The 7526-nt window shown below is 41.5% G+C and overlaps 2 pseudogenes across 1 annotated transcript; one reads left to right on the top strand and one right to left on the bottom strand.

Annotated features, from left to right (window-relative positions):
* Selenok-ps5 (selenoprotein K, pseudogene 5) lies at positions 2132–2801 on the bottom strand (annotated as a pseudogene).
* On the top strand, positions 4664–6588 carry LOC147999757 (serine/threonine-protein phosphatase 2A 55 kDa regulatory subunit B delta isoform pseudogene; annotated as a pseudogene). The gene is made up of 2 exons (XR_015642735.1): positions 4664–4681; positions 5761–6588. The product of XR_015642735.1 is annotated as a serine/threonine-protein phosphatase 2A 55 kDa regulatory subunit B delta isoform pseudogene (transcript).
* The last annotated feature ends 938 nt before the right edge of the window (positions 6589–7526 follow it).

Here is a 7526-nt window from a genome sequence, read left to right as displayed (position 1 = left end):
TACACAGTTAAGTAAACTAGTGAACAATGCTTCTTTTGGGCACAACTGTGGTTGCCATTTACTGATATACTGGCTGCTACAATCACTGCTGTATACTTGCTGCCAACACTTGATCTGCCTCTTTTCCTCCCTTAAAGATTGGTTCATGTCAAATAACCTTAGTTTACTAATTTAAAGTGTTACTGTGCATCATGAGGCTGGAATAGTCTAAGGGTAATTCCATGGTTTCCAAAGTAGTTGATTTAGCAATACATGTTGATGATGAAGGGTGCTAAGGAGTATGGGACTGTACTCCTGAAGAGAGTTTCTGTCTCATAAAAGAACTTTCTAGGAAGTAAAGCTGGATATGAAGCCAGGAGCTAGCAGCATCTGTGGGTAGTGCAGTTGGGAGATTGGAAGGAATTTTGGACCTGATTTTAACAGCACCATTAAGCCACCAGTCAACTAAATCAATCACTTTCAGGTCTCACTGTCTCTGGCTTCTTGTTACATGGGATGGTCAAAGCCTTAGTTTGAACTTAGGTATCTTCCATTCATAGGCAAAAATTTTGAAACTAAATAAGTCAGGTGCTCAGGCTTGGGAAAGCTGATTGTTGCCTTTGAATCACTTTTCGTATCTATAATGTGGATGATAGTTATATTTGCTGCATTGAAACTTAGTTGTTAGGTTTATATCATGTAATATAGCTTGTGTGCTTAGTCTAGTACCTAAAATGAATTCTTTAAGTCTGCTGTTGCTATGGAGATGGTTTTAGTCCTTTCTTATATTGGAGTCAGTGACAATGGCCAATTGTCCAATTACACATGGCTCCATGTCTATAGGACGTTCACCATCTAAGTGTTTGGAAATAAAGTGACTGCTATTTTTTTATACCTAGATTTATCTTAATTTTTAGTTTTATCCGAATGTATGCCTGGGACTGCCTGGTATGCCTCTCTCTCTCTCTCTCTCTCTCTCTCTCTCTCTCCTTTTCTTTCCCTCTCTCCTTTCTCTCTCTTTCTCCATCTTCCTCCATTGTTATCTTGATAATACATTTTAATTAGATTAGATTGATTTTTCTGATGATTCAATTTGATTCTTAGGTTGTCAGAACCACCACCTGGGTAATCCCAGAGCTAGAACTTTCCCTTGGCTGTAGTCTTCCTGTCTTTGAGAAGGACTTCCACATGATTGGCACTGTGTAAGATTTGTCTTGTCAACTCTTACTCACTCATTCTGTCAGGGAATAATGAGTCAAGCACCTTGTTATTTCTTGAATGTCCAGATCAACAGCTCAGTTTTTTCCTTAAATCCTAATAGGATGTTTGGACCAATGGCAATAGTTTAGAAGTTGTGACATCCAAGATGAATTTATGTAATTAAAGTCCCAAATTATTTATTTCCTTAGAATACTAAGACTGAAAGAAAGTATCATCTGTTCAATCCCTCTCCCACTCCTTCTTTCCAGGATGGATGCCTACAGGAAGAAAGGTGACATTTGAGTGTGACATGTGGTACCGGGGACTGATCTGATGTTACTACCTCCATGAAGCAGACGCAGACCTAGAATCAGATGCAGTAACACACCTAAGTTACTAGTTGGCAACTAGTAGAGGTGGACTTTAAAATAAGGCTTGCTTCACTACCAACCCATTTTCTGGCAAAACAGAATTATGTAGCAAAAAGATGTGGTCAAAAGCATGACCTTCCCTTGGTATTAGGTGTTAGGTGAGTTTGTCTAAAGTGGTCCTATCACTTACTAAGGTGCAGTTCTTAGCATGTTGATGAGCCCTGGGCCTAATTGTCCTCTCATGTGTAACATGAGTAATAGTGCCAGCATTAAAGACTTATTGTGGGGGATGGAACACCCAGAGGCTTCCTGGGATATTATAGCTACCAAAGGTGCATCTTTATTTTTTTAAACATTGATTTATTTATTTTATGTATATGAGTACACTTTTGCTGTCTTCAGATATACTAGAAGAGAGGATTGGATCCCATTACAGATGGTTGTGAACCACATGGTTGCTCAGAATTGAACCCAGGACCTCTGGAAGAGCAGTCAGTGCTCTTAACCACTGAGCCTCTCTCCAGCTCTAATTGTGCATCTTAAATGAAGTAGTATAACATGTTCTTTTCTTTTCTTTTTTTTCCAGGACTAACTACATGGCCTTTATTTCTTCCAGATCAAAGATTTTGGGTATAATCATATAAAGATGAAGAATCAAGTTTTGCAACCTAAAAATATTTACTTCTTAAATCTATATTAACTTTAGTAAACTATACAAAACAGATAAGGAGACACACATGTACATTTATAGAACTGCACATCAGTCAGGCCAGATCCTGCAGAGGGAGTTCCCAGCATGACCTCATTCTTCTGTGAGGACACAGAGCAGTCCTTGTTTGGACATACACCATCTTCTCCTCATGAGCCGCTCCTCACCTCTTGATGGTTCCCTTCTACGTGTGTATGTCTAGTTGTCTGCTTCTCAGAGCAGACGTTTACCTTCCTCATCCACAGACCATTGGAGGAGGGCTGGGGTCACGAAGGTGACTGATCCGACCCATTCTTCATGGAGGGTTTCCTGGTGGCCCTCTTCTATCATTGTATCTGAGGATGTATCAGAGGAGCCCCCATAGCCTCTTCTTTTCTTCACATCTTGCTGAAGCAGAGTTTTGAAAAAAAAGCCACAAATTCTGCTATTCCTCAGAAGAAATCTGTTATGAAAGACAATCTCCAGGGGGACTGACTCTGGCTGTCCAACACCTGACCATTTGAGATGTAAACCATCTTTCCTCCGGTTGCCCGCTTCCTAGCCAACATGTTCTTTTCTTTTCTTTTTCTTCTTTTTTTCGGAGCTAGGGACCGAACCCAGGGCCTTGTGCTTGCTAGGCAAGCACTCTACCACTGAGCTAAATCCCCAACCCCATGTTCTTTTCTATTAGGTATATGTTTCTGGGTTGCTCATTTCCACTTGGAAATTGCCTTTCCTACACATAAGTCATCACACTTTGTTCTTTTTTTTTTTTTTTTTTTGTTCTTTTTTTCGGAGCTGGGGACTGAACCCAGGGCCTTGCGCTTCCTAGGTAAGCGCTCTACCACTGAGCTAAATCCCCAGCCCCTGTTCTTTTCCCTTCTCACATGGCTCTCTCCCATCAGGCCTCCTCTTCTTTTGCTGGTCACCAAAACTGCCCCCACTTCTGTTTTTGGGACACTGTGTGTTTTGTTACTTTCTCTTGTTACCCCATATTCTCCTTCAGAAGGTTCCAAGTCCACAACTTTCAAAGTCCTATTTACTGAGTCTTTGAAACTACAATATCTGTGTGTTTTCTACTATATCAAGCACAGAAAGAGACATTTCTAAAGATGCAGAGGGAAAATCTCACTGAAGATGTTAAGTAAAAAGTCAACATCTCTACAAGCTTCTTAGACATCTCAAGGATTAGCTGTGAGTTTCTAGGGCTTTACTTTTCATGTAAGGCTTAAACATTTAAGTATAATTTCAATCCAAATAACATGCACACATGCACACATACATGAGCATGTACTCTCACACATAGTTACACACATGCATACAATTTTCATCCCTTTTTCTTCTTTTATCTATTAGCGGAGCCTACCTTTTCCTTTTCCTTTTACTGCCCTCATGTTTTATCTCTGTGGTAGCTTTACTATTTTCAGTTGGTTGCGTATAAGCAATTATGTAATGAGTGAATTGGTTTGAATCAATGCTGTTAATAAACCTCTGAACTAAGATACATTTCATCAGAAAGTAAACAATATACATAGAACACTCCACATAAGTTCCCTTCTCTGCCTGTCAAGCAGGGACCGGAGAAATGCTTGTCTCTGCAAGCAATATAAGACTCATAAATGGCTTCATAGAATGAGGAAATATTCCATAAACACACAAAATTAATAAACATGTTCTCTGGGGCTGATGAAGGCCTTCACACTTCCACCCTTGTCCTTTTAGAATTCTGCCCTGGGCACCACCGAGCAGTAGTATGGGTTCAGATTCAAATAAAAATGTAAACTGGAAGGTTTCACTTTGTGTATATATGCATTTGATATTCTTCATGCTTAGAATTGATTCCTTATTTTTCCTTCCAAGGACAAGTCCAACTCTCCTTTATAGAATCTACTCTGTCCCAGCAGCACACAGTTGAGTTCTTCAGGGATCTGACTTAACAGGAACCTGACTCATCAGAACATTGCATGCACATGATTGGTCCAGCCATTATGATGCAATTCTGTGCCTCCTGTTGGAACTAAAGGGAAAGAACACTCCGTAAACCTGCATCTAGGTGACTACCAAGGGTGACTTGCCTGCTTGGAAAAGAGTTGATGAGTTATAGAAATGAAGGAGACAGCTAGGAAGACATCATTAGAGCATTCTGATTTACTGCTTGGTGTCTCTATGCCCCAACCTTTCACTAATATGCAGTAATAAGGAGTTCAATTGTTTTTAGTTTTTCCTTAGTTAATTTTGTTTTTATGATTTCTAACAAAAGGTCTTCACTAATTAATTAAACTGAGGTACAAAACATATAATACTTGTGTGAGTAAGAGACCTTAGGGACCTAAGATGGACAGAGTAGGAACTTGAATTGACATTGAAGGATGCATGAAATTTCACAAGGGAAGTAAGGTGAGAAAAGGCATGCCAGGGAGGAACAATGCCATGTGAGAACAGGGTGAGGGATTTAGGGCAAGTCAGGCTGTAGTGGGAAATGATGAGAAAAGACTCCAGAGATAGGCTGGAACACAGATGTCTTGGGATTTATACAACACACTAAGGAACCATCGAAAGCTGGTATGATGGGTCATGAATATTAGATTACTAATTATGGAGAACGACAAGGCATATTTTGCTCCAGAAGCCATGATAAGAAGATGTACTTGAAGGTTGTAGCAAAAACACGTGTGAGCAGTAGAAGGTTCGCTGAGTCTTTTGGAAACATTGACGCACTTTTTTTGCGATTGCATCTAAGACAGGTGTTGCTGGCTGACTGGTGGCTCCTCTTCCCGTTTATATTCTCAAAATCATGTTCCACAGAGCCAGTGTGATTATTAGTTAATATTGACACTCTGTTTGAAACCCGCCTGCCCATCCAGGCTTTTCAGTAAGCAGTTAACATGGGTTGGCTCTTGCTTTAGGGTCCTGGGATACATGTGGGATTCCATCTCTTTAAAACAATAAGTATGTGTGTGTGTGCATGTGTGTGTGTGTGTGTGTGTGTGCATGCATGTGTGTGCACGCTTATGTGTGCACGCGTGTGTGTGTGGTGGGGGATGCTGTGTCTGAGACCTCAGGAACGTAAGAGAGGCTAACTTTTCTTCTGTCAGTGCAAACAGCTTTGACGGGGCAGCCAGAGCAAAACCGATTGGACTCTGAGGCTGGCACACTGAGTTCTGTGTAACGGGATGTGAGGCATGTTGTGTTTCTTTTAGGTCACAGCTTTAAATCTGACCCATGGTTGCAAGAATCGCTGTCTGACAGCTCCTTGGTGGCTGCTGTGAAGTGAATTATGCATCTCAGGGCCATTTCCAGTAGCACAGAATTATTGCTGGGAGATGTGGTGAATAATAGAGACAAGGCTTTTTTTGTTCTCCTCCCACAGGCTTTCTTGCAGCCATTGCGGGGCTGGGAGGTGGGCAGCACTGGGTTAAAGGCTACAATGAGAGCTTTCATTAGAGGAGGATGCCGGACGCTGTCCAGGGTTCTGAACTCGTCCACCAGCTCAGTCATACAGTTGTAAAGAGTAGGAGTTAGAATGGCTTTCATGAAACATATCTCTCTGCAGATGATCTGAGAATTAACCTATGGCATTTAGAAATCACAGATAGAAGCTTCACCTGCTAACATGGAGGAGCTGACAGAAGTCATCACTGCCGCGGAGTTCCACCCACACCAGTGCAATGTATTCGTCTACAGCAGCAGCAAGGGGACCATCAGGCTGTGTGACATGCGTTCTTCTGCCCTCTGTGATAGGCATGCCAAGTTTTTTGAAGAGCCAGAAGATCCCAGCAGTAGATCCTTTTCCTCAGAAATAATCTCATCTATATCTGATGTCAAGTTCAGCCACAGTGGTCGATACATGATGACCAGAGACTATCTGTCGGTGAAGGTATGGGACCTCAACATGGAGGGCAGGCCTGTCGAGACCCACCAGGTACATGAGTACCTATGAAGCAAGCTCTGCTCCTTGTATGAGAATGACTGCATCTTTGACAAGTTCGAGTGCTGCTGGAATGGTTCAGACAGTGCCATTATGACGGGGTCCTACAACAACTTCTTTAGAATGTTTGATAGAAACACTCGGAGGGATGTTACACTGGAAACCTCAAGAGAGAACAGCAAGCCCCGAGCCAGCCTGAAGCCCCGGAAAGTGTGTTCAGGGGGTAAGAGGAAGAAGGATGAGATTAGCATGGACAGTTTGGACTTCAATAAGAAGATCCTTCACACAGCCTGGCACCCCATGGAGAGCATTATTGCTGTAGCTGCCACCAATAACTTGTATATATTCCAGGACAAAATTAATTAAGGAACTGACTGGAGGACCAAGTGTTGTCTTGCATACATACATAAGCCGGTCGTTTTCCTGTCCAAAAAAGGCATTGTCCTCTCCATTGAGAATAGTGACGCACTTTTACTTCCCTCATAGACACAGGAGAAGAAGGGGTCTCAGCTGGAGTCTTGGGAGAGATGAGTGCTGCTGCTGAAGGGAAAACCTACTTGAAGCTGAATTGGTGGACTCTGCTCAATAAAGGCCATTTCTCAAATGTAAAAAAAAAAAAAAAAAAAAAGAATGGCTTTGTAGTTGAAAATGGCCACCTTCTTTCCTCTAGAAGAGAGAAACTGTCTCCTCCAGATCTATCAGATAAAAGAATATTTAGAATAGCATCAAATTTACACTCCAATTAAGAGAAATTCCATATTAAAAGGCTACTTGGAAGGGATCTGGTTTGATATTTTCTGAAAGTCTCCTCAGTGCCATCTTGTTTTTGCTCAAGTGAGAAGGACTACACACAATTACGTTTTATAGTGAAGCAAAGTGGATCTAAAATAGAGGAATGTTTGGGGTTTTCACATTTCAAATGCCTATTAGTATCTGCATTTTCAGAAAACTGGAAAAGAAAAGTGTGATAAAATACCATCTGTAAAAAGAATAGCCACCTCTTAAGCAACAACCACCAGCAATAGTTTATATCACCCCACCACAAGGGCCACTTAGGCTGATTCCCTCGTCTATGAAGGAAGTGAGAGTCTAGTGGAATAGCTGGCCCGGAATAGTGGAATAGCTGAATTGACAAAGCCTGATTCCATCCCTTGTCAGTCTGATTGTTAGGACAACATTGTTTTTCCTTGCCTTATTCCTTCTTGGTTAGTTTTGCTTTTTAAATCACTCTGAAACATCCACAGCTCATGTATGTCTCTCTTCCTATATGAAGCTCCTATGAATCCTAACAGCCCTACTCTCTGTACCACAAAGCGAGACATCTTATCATTTTCCAGCCATGGCTATTATTGTTTCTCTT

The sequence above is a fragment of the Rattus norvegicus genome, chromosome 18 (genome assembly GCF_021556685.1).
Source record: "Rattus norvegicus strain SHRSP/BbbUtx chromosome 18, alternate assembly SHRSP_T2T, whole genome shotgun sequence".
Taxonomy (NCBI): domain Eukaryota; kingdom Metazoa; phylum Chordata; class Mammalia; order Rodentia; family Muridae; genus Rattus; species Rattus norvegicus.
Note: the sequence above shows the minus strand (reverse complement) of the source record. Positions and strands in the feature narration are given on the sequence as shown.